Consider the following 19831-nt stretch of genomic DNA (forward strand, 5'->3'; position numbering starts at 1 on the left):
TCTTAGCACATGACATTTTGAGAGGTTTCGGTGACATGAATCCCGTGAGTTTACTTTACTCTAGCTTAACATTAACACATTTTGGTTTATATTTGTAGTTTTGTTTCTACTTTTCAGACTGCCTTGCTCTTCAATCGACCAAATCATTAAGGAAACTGTTGCATTCTTTTATTCAGTTGTGAATTGTTGTTTTACTATCTATCGTTTTCTCTATAGAACATGAAGGAACACCATTAATTGTATTTATTCAACGTTCGCACAAAACCAGAACTGCATGCATCAAGATTCGTATTCGAGCATCTTTCTTTATCGGGAGGTTTGTATTTCGGAGATTTTATATTTTTTTAGTATTAAAAAGTACTTTTAAAAAAATAAGAACTTTTTGTTTTGTTAATTAAAATTATACTCCTCCAATCGTAAACTCTAAGTGCGATTCTTACTACTTAGTTTTGAAAAAAAATAATTTTTAGAAGATTTTATTAAAATAGAAAATTATTGCATTTCAACTTTTAAGCATACAAAACATAAAAGGGGAATTCAATCTTCTTTGCTTCCTCTTTAGATCAGAGAGTACCAAATACTTCTCCTCCACCAATCAGTTTCACTAGTTCATCATGTACAATCTGCAACATATCCATGATAAGCCACAGTTCATTCAAGATTAATGTTTCCGAGCCAACAACCAAAGCTAATAGCTCATGGGTAAAAAAGAAAACAGATAAAAGCGAACCTTGACCTTTGAGTTTGCTCTGCAATTAGCCTCGAGTCCACCAGTCAACAGAACAAACATCTCGGTTCTTTACTTGGCTCCTAATGTATATTTTGATGGCCAACAACAGTCTCGATTTCACCCAAATTTTATAGCTCTCGCCTCAGCTACTCAACACAGAACACCGCAACAAAGATATACCCCCATTGATTACTACCAAATAAACCCTACCCACAATTCTAATATTCACATCTTCCAATTCAACAAATAATGAAAGTAAATGGCAACAACAGTAAACGAAAGGGAACAATAGAGATAACCTTCCAAAGATCCAGCTTGGTGAAGCAAATTTTTGGCAATTGAGACAACCTCCAGCTGCGAGATCTGAAAGAACATCACAAAGTTAAAATGCATTTTGTAAGAATCATTGCAGTCAATACATGAGGAGCTGGAAAAAGTGTTCCAAATTGGACTGGCTTTACGAAAAGAAAACCTGTCCTGGGTAACGAATAAGATCCATCGCGGCTGTGTCAATCAACATATGACTCAATTCAAACTCAGGATACTCTGAAGTCATTGTTGTGACTCTTTTCCTCCACAACAATGATCTCTGCACCCAAAAAAGTTTCAGGAAAAAACACATGGATTCTCGTTCTATTTCATCATTTCTACATTCAGTAAAGAAAGACACAATCTTCGACTCATTCTTCTACCGGTCTTTGACCCAACACAGAGATGTCTTCGTACCATTTCTGCAACATGACAAGAATATCATGTTCTGAGTAGGGAGCACAAAACATAGCAGGAGAATTAAATACATCGAAATTCAAAAACATAAGCTCAAATAGTCGAGCCAAGAATCAATAACAGGTTCAAAATTAGCTAATAAATTACTCTCTAACAAGTATGTAACTATCAACTAGTGAAACTAAACAGCTAGCAGAGATTGGAGAAGATGACTATGACCACAATCCTTCCTTTACATTTGCATTTGTGTTCATGTTACCATTTGAAGTCATGTCCTGTGAGTCTGTGACTATAACATAAGATGCTTAAGCAGACTTGTGACCATTTCAATATCAAGACGGGGAGTACAGAGAATGGATAAACTCTAATTCAAAAGACTACAAGCATTAGCAACAACAATAACACCAAAGATATATATTGGGAAAAAAACTTTATCATTTCTATAAAGGCATTTTCAATGTAACAAGTATAAAACATTCGTCAGTTAGCATTAACTTTAATCTGACAAAACCTAAATATTCTACCTAAGAGGTCCCCATAAAGATGGTCTTAGTTTATATAAGTCCAAAGCCTTTTAACTCTTAAGTCGGACTTGGAGTTAGAATTGACAGCATAACGTTACTGAAAAAAACTTTAGAAATATGAATATATGATCAAGTCGGTAATGAGTAACAACGCCTTTGTTAAGACAATAATAATACTAATTACATTAATCGTACTGCCACTTCTTCACGAGCCTCACCGCTTCCGGTCACAGCATATCTCTTATTGATTTCGGCCGGTCGATACTTTATCACATGAAATTAGAGACTCTCTCTAAATAACAAAAAAATCAATCAACTGGCTTTTTACATTTTCTTATCGTTACTAAAAGATATTGTAGGTGCTTTATCATGCTTTTATATTCAATTATTAAAAATATAAGAGTTGTTTTCTATAAAAGTGCTTAGAAATACATACATAGATAGAGCCAATTTGAACCAAACATTACATTGACTTGTGTGTTGTGCCGTACGTTCCTAATGTTAAAGCCATTGTTTTGGGAAGAAAAAAAATGCCATTTGAATACTTACTTTTTACAATATGCGAAATATACTCATGTTCGTCACGAACAAAAGTGCAACATATGCTTACCCACTGAGAAAGTAGACTGCACAAACATTTAGATGCTTATACATCCAAAAAAATCATTATATCTTGTTTAACACAAATGAAGTCGAAGATCAATTTTTCTAATTAAAAAATTATTTGGGATACATTCGTACTTCATCTAGAGCATATCTCGAAGTGGAATAAGTCCAATCAGAGTTCAGATGAAGGAGTTATTCGTCTTACAAATCAGGTGAACTCATGGCTACGCGATTTACACCTACGAGCATTCAACGGAGGATTCCGACCAAGTAAGAAGGATTGAAGCTATGAACGAAATTGTTCTGTAATCTTGATCTGTTACAGAACCACATAGAATTGGAATGACATTAAGATCTGCTCATACGTAAAAGATACAGATATTTCAATTAAGTAGATCTATCCCAGTCCCAGTTTCACATCTGAGCCGAAGATCATATTACACATATCAACTCAGCAACAATTTCGACATGAAACCACTTGTAGGAAGTTAATAGATCTCTTATGTTTTCAACAAGTTCAGGAATAGAAGATTTGTCCCACGGAATACAAGGATACGCTTCATGTGCCAAAAGAGGTAAACCTAGTTCTTCACCTGAAGAGTTTTAAGTCTAATTGGTTTAGGAGCTTCCAGAATTATGTATGGCAACCAAGAGTTGTTTCTACTAAGCCCAAGGTGAAGAAATCATACAGCCCATGTTGTTTCTCATCAGCAAGTTGGATCAAAGAGTCAAACTCAAAGAAGATCAAAGAAACACTTAATGGGTTAGTTGAAGAGCTTATGGCCAAAGAAAGCATGGGAAATTCCATTGGGGATGTTGTGTATCAATTCCAGTCCACTTTGAGCCTAATTCAAGCCCAAGAAAGTCCAAAATAATTGATGTGTGCAGAATTTCACTCTAAATCTTTTACCTGAAAAGACTACACGACGACTGAAAGTGCACAGTTAATCAATTGTAGTATTTTAGGATCGATCCCACAGAGAGTAATAGCAAACACAAATTGAATTATAAGAGAAAGAACTATGGCTAGGACTAAAGAAGAGATTGGGGTTTTATTTTTCCTAATAACTATTGCAAGAAAATAAAAGTAAATAAAAGCGGTTTAAAACTATAAGACTAAGGCGTTGGGCGTTTTGGGAGTCATCTCAGGGTTTTCATGGTTCTAAGCAATATTAAGTGTAAGATCTAACAAGTAAATACTAATTTTCGGTCTAGGTTCTCAACTACGAAACACTAATGAACTAACAAGCTATTCTCATAGAATGAAAGTCTAAAGTCTTCACACTCCGTTACTCAACTTTCGCAGGCAATGACGCATGTCAACCCGCTAGTTAAACAAGTTCGATACATTCACCAAACTTCGCAACTCAACTTACGCAGATTACGAGCAAGGTTTCAGTATAACACTAGTTCGGAGAAGTAGGATAACGCGGTTAGCGCTCCCGTTCTCTAGATCAGTACTTGGTGATCAATCCAAGCATAAGCATTAAGATAAAGATGTCCCAAAAGAACTCTATAATAAAACCGAAAATAAGATCTAACAACCTAATTGAAGCGACCATGAATTCCCCTTGAATCACCCCATAGAACCCAACAAATAAAACTACTCGTTCATGATGCAAAGAAACGACATTGATATTATAAAGTATAACATCAAAAGTGAATCAATAAACAAAAAGGGGTTCAAAGAAAACTTCTCTATTTGTCACAAAAGTAACTTGATCCCAAAAGCAATGTAAGTATGAAAGAAATAAGGAAGAGTAAAGCAATGTAAGTATGAAAGAAATAAGGAAGACTAGAGATTTGGTGTCTTCGTCGATGGCTTCTAAGAGGAGGTGAGAGAGGCAAAGCTTCGACGGCGGTAGAGAAGTCTCTGGTCGTCTCTAGGTCGGCTGGTGGTGGTGTGGATGAAGAACTTAGAGGCACAAAGGAAGCACACCTCAAAACCCTAGGTCTTAAGAGTATTTATAGTGTTTTGTTTAGAGTTAGGGTTTTGTAAGGGTAGAAACGTCTTCTCTTCTTAAGTGCAGGACAAGGGGTGGCGAAAGAGGCTTCTGGACCGTGGAGGAGGCTTGGACTAGGCCGCAGTGATGGTCGCTGGTCAGGCCTTGAATGAAAGCCCATTCGTAGGTCGGTTCTTCTTACGTCGGTTTATAACATGTCTCAGTAAAATAGGCATAACTTTCGGATGGCTGGATGGATTGACTTGATTCTACTTTGAGGAGAAAGATGACTCTTCCAGATTTCCATAGACATCAAGCATGATATATTTTGAGTTCTGGAAGCTCTTCAAAAGTTGCCCGTACTGTAAAGCTCTGAAACTTTCCTAAAACGTATTTTCCTTGTCTTTTGGTCCAAATTGCTATAAAACCTGTAAAACCTTATTGAAACCTGAAATACGTGATAATAGACATTTTACTTGAAATCTCATCAAACTATTCCTAAATGCATATGAAAACTATAGCTAATATGAGTAAAATAATGATATTATCAACTCCCCGAGACTTAGACTTTGCTTGTCCTCAAGCAAATAATCAGACTAAATCATGGAAAAGAGGTTTTGAAAAATGGGAATTCGCTTATCTTTGGGGATATTGTCTTTGCACTCTTCTTCGCATTGACATTAGGAACTTCCATTTGTAATCCACCATGAGAATCATCAACGCTCCTTGATCCCACAATTCTTTAGAGTCTTGTCATCTCTTTACAACGCTCCATTGTCATCTCTTTACATAAATTAAGCAGTAATAAAAAGTGAAATTTTACCAAGGGAAAATCGATCAGAGGCTTGTAGACTCTCTTCAAGCCAAGAATTTTTTTCATATGATTCCTTTCCTCTCCCTTTTCTCACTTTTTCTCTTTTTTTTTTTTTAATCAAAGGTGTAGGCGAATACTCGGGTCATAGGTAATTTACCTACCCCTCGCTTCCAAGCTTTGTGTGATCATTTGACTCAAAAGTAGAATAATGAGGTCACAGGTAATTTACCTACCTCTCTAAACTGATCAAAATCATCTAATTTTTTATTCTTTTTTTTTTCTATAGTATTGAAGGGAAGAGAGAGGGGAACATACTCTTGAAGAAGTGGAATGTCTTGTGTGGCTTGAATGTAGAGATCTAGTCCAATGTATACGAATTCCCAGGGCTTGAAAATTAAGTTCGGTTTAGGTCCTTTAAAATTAAGAGACAACGTTAGATCATCTGAATATCCATCGAATAGGGACTTGGGGGATTGTTGAGTCGGCTCACAGTCTTTCCAAACTTTGGTTCTGTTGTCAAGAATAATCAAGAGTCATAAGATTGTTAATCCAAATCAAATAAACCGTTAGAATAAGATCATAATCCCCTACTAGTTTTGACTCAATAAAAAAAAAATGTGACTCGATTAAGACTCCAAAATTATTGATGTAAAAAGTGTAAAAAGGTCTCAAGTCAACAAAATAGAAAGTAGCATTAGTATAGGATGGAACATCCTTCCCCCCAGACTTAAATCACACCGTCCTCAGTGGGAAAAAAGAAAGAGATGAGGATTAAAAATCATAAGGAAAAGTGTAGGGTTTAAGAACAATGTCACCATGATGGAATAATGTTTGTCGACTCTTAAACATTTAATGGTTTCCCAAAAATTGTTTTAAGAGTCGGCTGTGGAATGAAAATATGGTGACTAACCGTTTGTACTTCCTTTGGTTGCTTGACATCGAGTATGAACTAGGCTAAGTTCATTCGAATTGTGTTTGATATATCTCTAAATGCATCCTCCTTGAAACAAAAACCTAAAACCATCAATAATAATGAGAAACAAAAATAATAAAAAATACCTAAGTAAAAGAATGGTGATGGTGGGTGGTGAGGATGGTGTGGGTTTGGAGTTGTCTTGCAGTACACAAATGAACGGTCGCGGACATAAGCAGCAGGTACGGTACGGTACGCGGTACGCAAGATATGGTACACGGTACATGGGATGCGGGACATGGCATTGGCTAAGGTTGGTACGGCTGGTGGGGACTTTCGGCATCGATCACTCAAGGATGGTGATGATCCGTCACCTTCGGCATTCTTCTGTCACATTGAACATGGCCGGTTAGTAGGTGGTACTTGCCACTAGACATGGTGTGTATTGCCAATCCACGGTCCTTCTTCTTCTTTTTTTTTTTTTTTTGGCTTTTCTGTTTTCTATTTTTTTTTGTGTTGTGTTTTTTTTTTTTTATAAACCTGAAACTAAAATGCAAAAATTTCAATAGTAAAAGAAAATAAATCCTAAAAATAAAAACTTACTAGACATGGGTTGCCTCCCAAGAAGCACTCTTGTTTAACGTCGTTGGCTCGACGTTAGTTGTTTTCTCAAGCAGGGTGAGGAGAGTGGGTTGTCCTTGGACAAGCTCTCTTGTATCTTTCTCCAATGTAGGCATCAGGTGGCTCTCTTGCATAATCTTCTTCTCTACATCTTCGAGTTGGTTGGTTGAATGGTTTAGCTTCATAAAAAATGTCTCCATTGATATTGGTAAGAGTCATTCTTCAGTTAGGCCAGTCCATGACAGCTCCAGCTGTGGCTAGGAATGCTCCTCCAAGGATAAGTGGTGTAAACCTTCCTTTCTTAGCATTGATAACTTGAAAATCAGTTGGAACATTGCAGATTCCAACTCTCACATGAATGTCTCGGACCATTCCTTCGGGTATTGTGAATGAGGAATTTGCGAGTCCTATGCGTATGTCTGATGGTTGTAAGTGTCTCAAGCCAATCTTCTTAGCAGCATCGGTTGATATGATGTTGATACATGAACCAGAATCACATAAGGCATCTTCGAATGTAACTCCATTGATAGAACAAGTGATGAGGAATCGGCCAGGGCTCTCCACTTTTTGTAGTGTGTTGAAAGGCCGTGGGTAGTGCAAGGCTTGATCATATAGCTCTTTTATCTCTTTCCTTGACTCACAAATCTCAAGAAAGAATCGGTCAATATAATAAATAGAACAAGCTTGTGCAGAAGTGGTACCTTGGGGTAGTCTCCCAACTGCTCGGTTGAAATCGCCTAGATCTCTTAGGCTTATCATGCGTGGGTACCAACGGTTGTTCAGGAGAGTGAGACATCGTGGTTGATGTTGAAACTGTGTTCCCTTGAATGGCTCATCTCCTTCTTCATAAATCTCCCCTTCTTCAAGTTCTTGCAAAGGTTGGATTCCTTTGAAGGTTGTGACGGTGTTGCAAGCGACATGGCGGGTTGATTCTTTTTCTCCTTGATGAGAGGTCGCGTGTGGGTTGAGGTTGAAGGTTTCGATCTCCATGGAACCTTGTAGCTTGTTCCTCACGAAATCTCCTTTTGTTTTTGTAAAAGAAAAATTTCCTTTTTCTAAAAGGAAACATGAATGTCTTCCTTTTTCGTCAAGGATTTCTTTTTTTCTTCCTTCTTCTTCTCCACCGATAGGAGTTTCTTCTTTGGTGTGTCCAGCAACACATGAAATTGAGCTCTCTAGATTCTCCTCAAGAGAATTGATTCTCCTTTCAATGGCAACTTGCTTAGCTCCAATGTTAGACTCAAGTAGTGGAACAAGAAGACTAGTGAACTCTTCGGTTAGAGTGTCTCCCAAGGTATTGAATCGGTTACTAAACTCTTCTACTTTGGTTTCGGTTTTCTTAGCTCTCTCTTCATACTTCTCCATATGGCTGCACAGGTTGAGGGTCTTGTTAAGAATGGTTTCAGAATTTCTAAGGCAACGACTCTCCAAGGTATTCATCCTCATGTTGCAATCGCTAATCTCCTTAGCGTTTTCTCTTAGCTCCTTTGATTTTTGAACTTTCTCTTCTTCAAGACAATGGAGCTTCCTCTCCATGGCTTCAGCATCTTTAGATCTTTTCTCTTCTATGCTTCTAACTCTAACAGCAATATCATCCGTTTTTCCTGAAAGATCAGATTGGACTTTGTCGAGATTTCCAAGTAGCATCTTCACAGTCTCATCTAGAGAGTCTGTCATACGACTTATAAAGTTCAACATCATCTCATCTTCAGATTTTTGTTGTGTAGACTCATAATCGTTGTCTTGGTAGACTTGGTGTGGAAGTCGGAAAGGATCTCGGTAGGAATGGTTTAAATTGGCTCCGGCTCTCCTTGGATAGGGTCTTTGAAAACGTGATGGACGGTGACTTGGGACAGGTCCCCAATCTTCATAAACATCATATGGTGCTGGATGTGGTCGAGTTCTAGGGTTACCTCGGTAGAAAGCTTCCTCTTGGTGATACTGTTCTATGGCAAAGCATGGAAAATCCGCGTCGTACGGAGTGAGTGAATGGTCAGCTTGGTCGTAGGGTGAATAAGCTGGTCCCATAGGTACTCGGCCTTGAGATGGTCGAGTGTTAGAACAGCGATAAGGACGCCTAGATGGTGGTACATCGGCTGGTCGAGAGTGACCAATGCATTAATCGTGCAGTGAGTGGCCTTGCGGACCCGATGGGTCTCCTTCCATGGCTTGATAATGTGACGTAAGCTGTGCAATTGTAAGATTCTCAAAATCTCCTGGGAGAGCGTCGAAGTTCATCCTCAAGGTCTCCTGAAACAAGTGAAAATCAAAAAGAAAAATTAAAAAGCAAAGTGTCCTAGACATTACTCTAGTTCCTAGACACTTGTAAAATTCAAAAACAGAAACTAAAAGGGAAAATAGAGGTTATCGAAAAACAAAAAGATTAAAACTAAAATTGAAAAATTCAAAAGAAAAATTCAAAGTATCTTAGACGAGAGTTCTTATCAAATTCAATGGGCAGCTAGTTACTCCCCGGCAACGGCGCCAAAAAGCTTTGATGTGTGTAGAATTTCATTCCAAATCTTTTACCTGAAAAGACTACACGACGACTGAAAGTGCACAGGTAATCAATTGTAGTATTTTAGGATCGATCCCACAGAGAGTAATAGTAAACACAAATTGAATTATAAGAGAAAGAACTATGGCTAGGACTAAAGAAGAGATTGGGGTTTTGGTTTTCCTAATAACTATTGCAAGAAAATGAAAGTAAATAAAAGCGGTTTAAAACTATAAGACTAAGGCGTTGAGCGTTTTGGGAGTCATCTCAGGGTTTTCATGGTTCTAAGCAATATTAAATGTAAGATCTAATAAGTAAATACTAATTTTCGGTCTAGGTTCTCAACTACGAAACACTAATGAACTAACAAGCTATTCTCATAGAATGAAAGTCTAAAGTCTTCACACTCCGTTACTCAACTTTCGCAGGCAACGACGCATGTCAACCAGCTAGTGAAACAAGTTCGATACATTCACCAAACTTCGCAACTCAACTTACGCAGGTTAAGAGCAAGGTTTCGGTATAACACTAGTTCGGAGAAGTAGGATAACGCGGTTAGCGCTCCCGTTCTCTAGATCAGTACTTGGTGATCAATCCAAGCATAAGCATTAAGATAAATATGTCCCAAAAGAACTCTATAATAAAACCGAAAATAAGATCTAACAACCTAATTGAAGCGAACCATGAATTCCCCTTGAATCACCCCATAGAACCCAACAAATAAAACTACTCGCTCATGATGCAAACAAACGACATTGATATTATAAAGTATAGCATCAAAAGTGAATCAATAAACAAAAAGGGGTTCAAAGAAAACATCTCTATTCGTCACAAAAGTAACTTGATCCCAAAAGCAATTTAAGTATGAAAGAAATAAGGAAGAGTAGAGATTTGGTGTCTTCGGCGATGGCTTCTAAGAGGAGGTGAGAGAGGCAAAGCTTCGACGGCGGTAAAGGAGTCTCTGGTCGTCTCTAGGTCGGCTGCTGGTGGTGTGGATGAAGAACTTAGAGGCACAAAGGAAGCACACCTCAAAACCCTAGGTCTTAAAAGTATTTATAGGATTTTGTTTAGGGTTAGGTTTTTGTAAGGGTAGAAACGTCTTCTCTTCTTAAGTGCAGGAAAATGGGCGGCGAAATAGGCTTATGGACCGTGGAGGAGGCTTGGACTAGGCCGCACTGATGGTATCTGGTCAGACCTTGAATGAAAGCCCATTCGTAGGTCGGTTCTTCTTACGTCGGTTGATAACATGTCTCGGTAAAATAGGCATAACTTTCGGATGGATGGATGGATTGACTTGATTCTACTTCGAGGAGAAAGATGACTCTTCCAGCTTTCCACTGACGCCATGCATGATATATTTTGAGGTCTGGAGGCTCTTCAAAAGTTGCCCGTACTGTAAAGCTCTGAAACTTTTCTAAAACGTATTTTCCTTGTCTTTTGGTCCAAATTGCTATAAAACCTGTAAAACCTTATTGAAACCTGAAATTCTTGATAATGGACATTTTATACATGAAATCTCATCAAACTCTTCCTAAATGCATATGAAAACTATAGTTAATATGAGTAAAATAATGATGTTATCAATAATCACTTTATTTTGTTCTCAAAGAGGAGCGAAGAAAATAGAGTTCAACTCACTTTGGGAAGTAAAAACTTCAAGAGTTAGGTATTCATTCAACTATCTATCTTTATTGTCTTGTAGTATCAAGAAGAATTAATACTTGGCTTTGTTACCAAGTTTCTTATCCCTATATAAACACATGTAATCTCATTTGAGAAACAACAACCAATCAAGAAATCTTTTATCTTTTATTTGAGAGTGGTAAACTCCTTTGTTCCTTTGGAACTTGTTATTTCTCCTTGGTGGGTTACATCAAAGATTTTTTGCTATATCAAGTGATTCCACGCACTTGACGTTTCCACTCATTAGCTGAGGGTTGAAGTGTTGTTATAAGAGATTCTAGGGCACAAGGATTTTTGGGATTCGTCTCACGCCTTGTCATATGTCCCCGCGAAACTTCTATCTAAATTTCCACCACCTTGCTTTGTTTGATTTCTTTTAAGAGAGTTTGGGGCATAAGGATTTTTGAGTTCATCTCACGCATTATTATCCAGCTTCACGAGCCTTCAGAGTTCTAGGATTATCAGTCTACCTACCTTAGATCGTCGATTCCTTGGGAGAATCACATCAAGTGGTATCAGAGCAATATGAACTCTTATATTCTCTCAAAGAGAAGTCAACTAAAAGCAGTGCAACTTTGCTTCATGGTCAACAATATGGACTCTTATATTCTCTCAAAGAGAAGTCACAAAATCACTTCAACACTCTCCAACCCATGGCCTTACAGTTTCGAGGACAAACTTTTTCAAGAGGAGGGGTATGATATGATCATGAGACCATCCAAGAAGATCCTTGAGTCTTGTTTAACGCGAACGAAGTCGAAGATCAATTCTTCCAGCCAAACGACTATTTGGGATACATTCTTACCTCACCTAGAGCATATATCAAGTGGTATCAGAGCCCGTTCAAGGATTTTTGGTATTCTTCTAATCAAAACCGTTCATCTTCTCATCTATCCATCTTTTCATTTTCTTTCTTTCATCTTCTATCTTTTCATCTTCTTTCTTTCATTTTCCATCTTTTTACTTTCTTTCTTTCATCTTTTATCTTTTCCATCTTCTATCTATTCATCTTCTATCTTTAGAAAAAAAACAAAACAAAAGAAACAAAGAAAAAAAAGGAAAAAAAAATGAAAAAAGAACGAAAGAAAAAAAAAAGAAAGCAGAAAAAAAAAGAAGAAGAAATGTTTAAAGCTCATCAAGAACATGAGATAAAAAAAGACAGAGAGCATGAGATTCAAAATCTACAAGTTCAAGCACTTATGGGAGAGACACGACGGTTATTGAGAGTTGAGATGAATGTCCTCTAGGAGAGGTTGGATGATGTTGAAGCACAACATAGAAAACCAAAATTTCTGCATCATAAGAGAGAAAGAGATCGACCCACATAAATGAAGTAGACGACTACTACAGCCAAAGATGCAATTCATCTAGTGAGGGTCAACGGCGTCCGAGACGAAACAAAGAGGCTAGAGAAAGAAATGATGATGATTTGAGTGTAATCAAGCTGAAAATACCGTCATTCTATGGAAAGAATTATCCAGATGCTTACTTGGAGTGGGAAAAGAAAATAGAATTAGTCTTTAAATGTCAAGACTATTCGGACTGCGAGAAGATTCAAGTGGCTGCTATAGAATTTTATGATAATGTAATCAATTGGTGGTATCAACTAGTTAATAGCAGGATGCGCCACCGAGACCGGCCTGTTGACAAATGGGATGAAATGAAAGCAGTCATGAGAAAGATATTTGTGCCCAACCATTATCCCCAAGAGTTACACCGAAGACGACAAATGTTATCTGAGATCAGTAGAAGCAGGGAGGATATCTTGCCCAAGGATTATTTGGTTGAGAAAAAACTCAAGAGGAGGGGTACAACACATCAAGTTTATGGTTTGAGTTCATCAACCCTGAACTCAAGCTATTCTATGGAGGAAAAGACAACCTCAAAATTGATCATGGAAGGAAAGCCTACTACTACCTCCAAGAAACAAGAGGTAAGCTGAAGCTTCTTGTACGCGTACTTGTGACGTGTTGTGTGTTAAGTGCCAAGAGAGAGGTCATAGTTCGAATAAATGTTCTAATCGGAGAACAATGGTGCTTAGCAAAAATTGTGAGCTAGAAACTGAAGTTGAAATGGAAGCTGAGGAACCAAAGCACAAATAGATCTACAAAGATCAGATTGAAGAAGTCACAAAGGAAAGTATGACCTGTTACAACCTTGGAAGTGTGGATGATTCATCTGATGCACCAACAAGGAGAAAAAAGCAAATGTTCCACTTATTGTCTAGCAAGATAGAGCAATTTTGGGATTTCATGGGAATAAAGAAAGATCTCACTGAAAGCGGTGCACCTCTACCTCATGGTATACAATATGGACTCATATATTGTCTCAAAGAGAAGCCACCAGAATCACTTCGACACTCTACAACTCATGGTCTTACAGTTTCGAGGACGAAACTTTGTCAAAAGGAGTGGTATGATATGATCATAAGACCATCCAAGAAAACTCTTGCTTCTTGTTCAACACGAACGAAGTCAAAGATCAATTCTTCTAGCCAAACAACCATTTTGGATACATTCTTACTTCATCTAGAGCATATCTCGAAGTGGAATAAGTCCAATCAGAGTTCGGATGAAGGAGTTATACATTTTACAAATCAGGTGAACTCATAGCTACGCGATTTACACCTACGAGCATTCAATGGAGGATTCCGACCAAGTAAGAAGGATTCAAGCTGTGAACCAAACTGTTCTGGAATCTTGATCTGTTCTAGAACCTCGGAGAATTGGAATCACATTAAGATCTATTCATTAGGTATGTGTTTCAAGCTGTGGTGTATACGGTATGGAGAGAACGCAATGGTCGGAGGCATGGCGATTCACCGAACATTGCGGCAAACTTGGTTAGATGGGTGGAAAGACACATTCGTGACCAGTTCTTAGCAATTGTTCGATTGGGTGATCGCCGTTATGAGGAGGCTTTCCAACTATGGTTGCAATCTCGTATTTAGCTATGTTCAAACTTGTTTTTTGTTCTAAGCTATAGTTTCATTCTTAATTTCTTAGCAAACGATGCACTAGTTGTACCAAAGTATTTTTTCTTTTGAATATAATTTAACATTAATTTCAAACAAAAAATATGGATATTTCAATTCAGTGGATCTATCCCAATCTCAGTTTCACGTCTGAGCCAAAGATCGTATTACACAGATCAACTCAGCAACAATTTCAACATGAAACCACTTGGAGGAAGTTAATGGATCTCTTATGTTTCCAACAAGTTCAGGAACAGAAGATTTGGCCCACGGAATACAAGGTACACTTCATTTGTCAAAGGAGATCAATCCAGTTCTTCACCTAGAGAGTTTTAGGTCCAATTGGTTTAGGAGCTTCCAAAATTATGTATGGCAACCAGAAGTTGTTTCTAGTAAGCCTAAGGTGAAGAAATCATACAGCTCATGTTGTTTCTCATCAGCAATTTGGACCAAAGAGTCAAAGTCAAAGAAGATCAAAGAAACACTTAATGGGTTTGTTGAAGAACTTATGGCCAAAGAAAGCATAGGAAATTCTATTGGAGAAGTTGTCTATCAATTCCAGCTCACTTTGAGCCTAATTCAAGCCTAAAATAATCACTTTATTTTGTGATCAAAGAGGAGTGACGAAAATAGAGTTCAACTCACCTTGGATATGAAAAACTTAAGAATTAGGCCTTTGTTCAACTATATATCTTTATTGTCTTTTAGTTTCAAGAATAATTAATACTTGGCTTTGTTACCAAGTATTTTATCCCTATATAAACACATATAATCTCATTTGAGAAACATCAATCAATCAAGAAATCTTTTATCTTTTATATGAGAGTGGTAAACTCTTTTGTTCCTTTGGAACTTGTTCTTTCCCCTTGGTGGGTTACATCAAAGAGTTTTCAGTATATCAAGTGATTCCACCGTACTCGAAGTTTCCATTCATTAGCTGAGGGTTGAAGAGTCGTTATAAGAGAGTCTTGGGCATAAAGATTTTTGGGATTCGTCCATTTTTGGCATAAAGAACTTATGGTCAAAGATTTTTTGATCTTCTAAAAGGTACCTACAAACAACCTCCATTATTTAAACATCCTTCGTTATTTTATGACATACAGGTACCTACAAAAAATAAGTGAAGAAATTGGAGTTGCTATCAAAAGATGGTTTGTACATGTTGCAAACAATCCCTTAGAAGTTATCAAATTCTCTGATATCTATCTACTAATGACAACTTTCATCGGTTGTTGAATAAAAATAACTACCAAAACCTTACGAACAACTTGTTTGAGGTAGAGAGATGATGCATACATGCTTATTTTAGGAGGAATCAACGTCGCTGAACTCTATACTACTCTCCAAATTCTAAATTAGAAATTGAAGAGTGGGGGGGGGGGCAAGTTGTTGGGTAAAAATAATTCGTCGACTAATTAACCTGTGACAGTTATTAAACCATGTGACTGGTTGTCTAAAAGAGCTAAAAGGTTATTGATGATATTTAATCGGTTGTTAAGAGGACCACTTCATTTGATGGAAGGTTCTAGACAACCTCTAAAGGATCATAAACAACCTGCAAAAAGGCCTACTGACATGCTCAATTCTTTACTTTGGAGGACAAACAACCGACAAACAACTGGAAACTAGCCATAAATAAAATAGGAAGTTATCAAAGGAAAAAGGAAAGGAAGAAGGTGGTTGCTACAGGGAATTAGGGTTAAGGAACCTTACAAATAAACGATCTCTCAAAGGGAGAAAGGGACAGAAAAAAAAGGAGCAAATACAAGAGGCTTAGCAAAACCACAACAACCGACTAAAGAGAAATATTAGGGTTCATAGTTGATTAGTTGTGGTTTGGTTCTTGTATTTGTTATCAACATCTTAATCAATAAAGAGAGATTTTTCGACCTAAATTTCTTGTTTTTTGTAGATTCTCACGAACCGGTTACTTTTGCTCAAACAGATACACCATATTATCCAAAAAGGAATATTTTTGTACGTAAGAGGAGTAGTCTGTTGGTGATGGTATTGGAGTAGTATACAAATGTTTGCTTCCAAATCATCAAAAAAAATTAGCTGTCTTCCCATATGGATTGTTGTACATTGCCATACAGCTTCTGCAAACTGACAAGTGAAAAGTAGATGATTGTCGGTTTCATCCACATAACAGCATCGTTAACAAACCGGGTCAGCGGGAATGTTTCTAGTTTGCAGCCGTGTTTATGTTGCAAGATCCCCTGACAAGCATATCCATACAAATTGTTTGATTCTTGGAGCTATAAGTAGCTTCCAAACCATCTGTTTGAGTTCAATAGCTGAATAGCATTTGCATCATGTAAATCAAAATGGGTAGCAACCCAATATCCTGACCGTACTGTATAATGACAATGGTGAGTATATGCCCATTCAAAAGTGTCTTGTTCTGCATGTTGGGAAAGGTACAATTCCTTTGCAAGAATTTGATCTTTAGGTTGAGAACTCCCTAAAAATTATAGGATCCCAATCTCTTCTGTTCTCTAACCATAAATCTGATAACATCATATCTCTATCTATCGCTGGACCATTGGCTGGTCATGGGGGAAGAGTAGGAAGCAATGCATCTTCCCAAATTCGAGTAGTTTTACCATTTCCAAGACGTACCTGAATCCATTGATGTAGAAGGAGTTTACCTTCCTGAATTGATAACCATCCATAAGAGGGTGTATTTCCTGTTTGCGCTTTCATATACTTTGTAGTTGGATGATACAATTCTTTGTATAGTCTAGCCAAAAGGCTGTTAGGAGTAGCAAGTAGTCGCCAAGCCTGTTTTGTGAGTAATGCTCGACTGAAGGCAACAAGATCTTTAAACCCAAAACCACCTTCTTTCTTAGGTATTGTAAGTTGATGTTGTATAATTCTGTCAATTAAATTATCGAAACTCAGTTTGCAATGATCAACACAATAGGAATATACATGAATGCTTAATCTAAGCTAATAATAAATGGACAGTTTTATGAAACAACTTAACTTACAAGCTAATTCAAACAAAGCAAAAAAAACAAACACAATTCAAAGCAAACACAATCTTAAAACTGTTTTTAATCAAGACAAAGCAAATGAACCTTGGATAATGACTTGAGAGATAACTAATCAATCCTAGATGTCTAAGCAACAATCAAGAACTATCCTTAGGCTAAGAACACTTATGCAAATCAATTCATTTCCATGATAAATATTCTATGCAAATCAAGTAATAATCAACAATTTCTAAAGACAATCACAAGATAAGCATGCTTTATAAACAAGTATAAATACCACTAAGCACCCTAATAATCAATTTCTATTGGCTAGGAATGAAAAGCTCTTGAATAATTTGGTTCAGGAATTTCATCAAAATACCTTGTGAGCAAAGAAATCCTATTGTCTAGATTCAAGATTGATCAAGAGTATCTAGCAATATTAGCACTAAACAAGATAGGAAACACATAAATAAAACCCTAGACATTAAAGATCAATCATCTATCCCTAATCTACAAGCCTAAAGTTCAAAAAAACCTACACAAAGGTTTAAGTTTGATCTTTGTAAAATCATAGGAGGGGTTGCCGCATCATTCCACCCTGTAATTATTGCTTTCTCAACTTTCATACACAAACTTTTTGCTTCTTAAATAAACACCATAAACAAATTTGATCTCTATAAAACTACACAAACTTTTAGTTTCATCCAAATAACTACATATGCAATTGAACCGATCAATATACCGGATCCATTTATTCTGAGTTGACTTTTTCCAACATTAACCATTTTTAATTCGATTTTGACCCAAAACGAATTATTTTGTCTCGATCCAATGAAAGAGAAATTAAAAATAATTAAAAAAAAAAATCTTTCTCCTCTTAGTTGTCGACTTGTCGTCGTCTTCGTCTTGTTGTTTGGCGAAAGAGAGGGCATTGGAGAGGCGAAAGAGAGGACATAGGAGAGGCGAAGAGAGGAACATATCGAGTCGGATAGATCGTGCATGGTTATACTGGAACTGCCTTTAGAAGCTATCGGAATCTAATTTCTGGCGCCTTCGTAACCTAGATCCGCCACAAGAGAGCACATTCTAGCGCTGTTCATCGCTGATGTTGAGGATTTGTGTGATTACATTCACATCAAACAAGAATTTTATTTTATGGAGTGAAATTGTGCCTAGTTCAATTGGATAGATCCAGCCCGAGACGTAGATTTGATCACCTCGCTAAGATTGAATCTTTAATTGCGTTCTTCCTACATGTCCGATCTAATACACACACGTCGCTGGTTGTCAACAAAAATTCATTTTCTTCAAAATGAGCAAACAAATAAATCAACGTGCAATACAAGAGTGGTGCCAAGTGCCTTTGACAAATATTTGACTGGTGCCGGAGATTTCAAGATCAGAGATATATGTGTTTCATTTAATCGGATCAAAAATTTAAACTAGGGTCAAAAATTTAAATCATAATCAGATATTGTAGATTAGAAGAAATAAAGAAGAGATTACTATTCAAAACTGTTGAACCAAAGATGGTTTCTTCTAATAAGGAGTTAGTGTATTTATAGAAAAGTAGGAAACTAAACCGGAACAAACTGAATTGAAATAAGATAAATTAAAGAAAACCGGAACGGACCGGATTGGGTTGCAAAAATAACGCGTGATCGACCGCATGATCAACAAATTGGTCTATCAAATTCCCAGAACGATCGACGAGTTGGTCGATCGTCTGGTCGATTGTTCAAGTCTGGGAGTCTAGTTAACTGTGGAGTTTTTTTCATGACTTTTGACCGAAAAGATTAGAGCACTTTGGTAACATAGATGGCTAAATCAAATCTTGTAAACCTCTTCCCAAATTAGGGTGTCACATCCATTATATTAATATTAAGTGGTTCAAAAGACACAAACACACAAAAAAACATAGACAAATACACTATAAGATCTCTAAAATGCAAGAAGACTCACTTTGACACTAAATACAGCAAAACACAATGAAAATACTAATGAAACATAACAATCATGAAAAAACAGTAAATATAGAGTATACAATAAGTCATTTCCTAGCAATCCAAGGAATCTTTCTTTTACCATTTTCCTGTCCCCACCAAAAGTTCGAGACCACCTTTGTAATCTCATTGCATATAGTATTCGGTAGTAAGAAGCAATTGATTGAGTACATTGGCAGAGCCATAGCTATGGACTTAATCACAATCTGTAACACCCCGAAAGTCACCTCTTAGTGGGTCCCATGTCCACTTCCCGCCAATGGGCCCACTTTCTTTAATGGGCTTTACGTCCTTTCACTAGGCCCTTAAGCCCATCTATGTCTGACGGTCGGTTTGCTACGTCCGAGAGGCTTTAAAGACTTGTTATCGTCCCTGCAAATAACCAAATGATATTTCCCTGTGTTTTATCTTCACTCGCACAATTCCGAATATCACTTCCTGGAAGGTCATCCATCTTGAGACTACTCCAACTCAAGAACGCTTGACTCTGGAGTTCTCTCAAGAACCTTGACCGAAAACATAAGTGCATTTTGGTGCACAGGTAACCAAATCAATTATTTTAAACCTCTCCGCAAGTGTTTGTAACCGGGATGTCACACAATTTCCTTGCCTACTGCAGATAGATATTTGTAGTTCCACCCTTCTGTTCTTTCTCTGACTTTCTTGGACAATATACTCGAAGAGTTCAACCTTTTTTCTTCCAAAGTGCTCCAGTAAACCCATATATTTTCCTCCACCCCCCCCCCCCAACATTATTAATGCTCAGAATCCTTTGGAGTCTTCGACTTTTGGCCTCTGGAATCTTGACACCAAATA

The sequence above is a fragment of the Camelina sativa genome, chromosome 8, assembly GCF_030686135.1.
Source record: "Camelina sativa cultivar CO46 ecotype springtype chromosome 8, ASM3068613v1".
NCBI classification, from domain to species: Eukaryota; Viridiplantae; Streptophyta; class Magnoliopsida; order Brassicales; family Brassicaceae; genus Camelina; species Camelina sativa.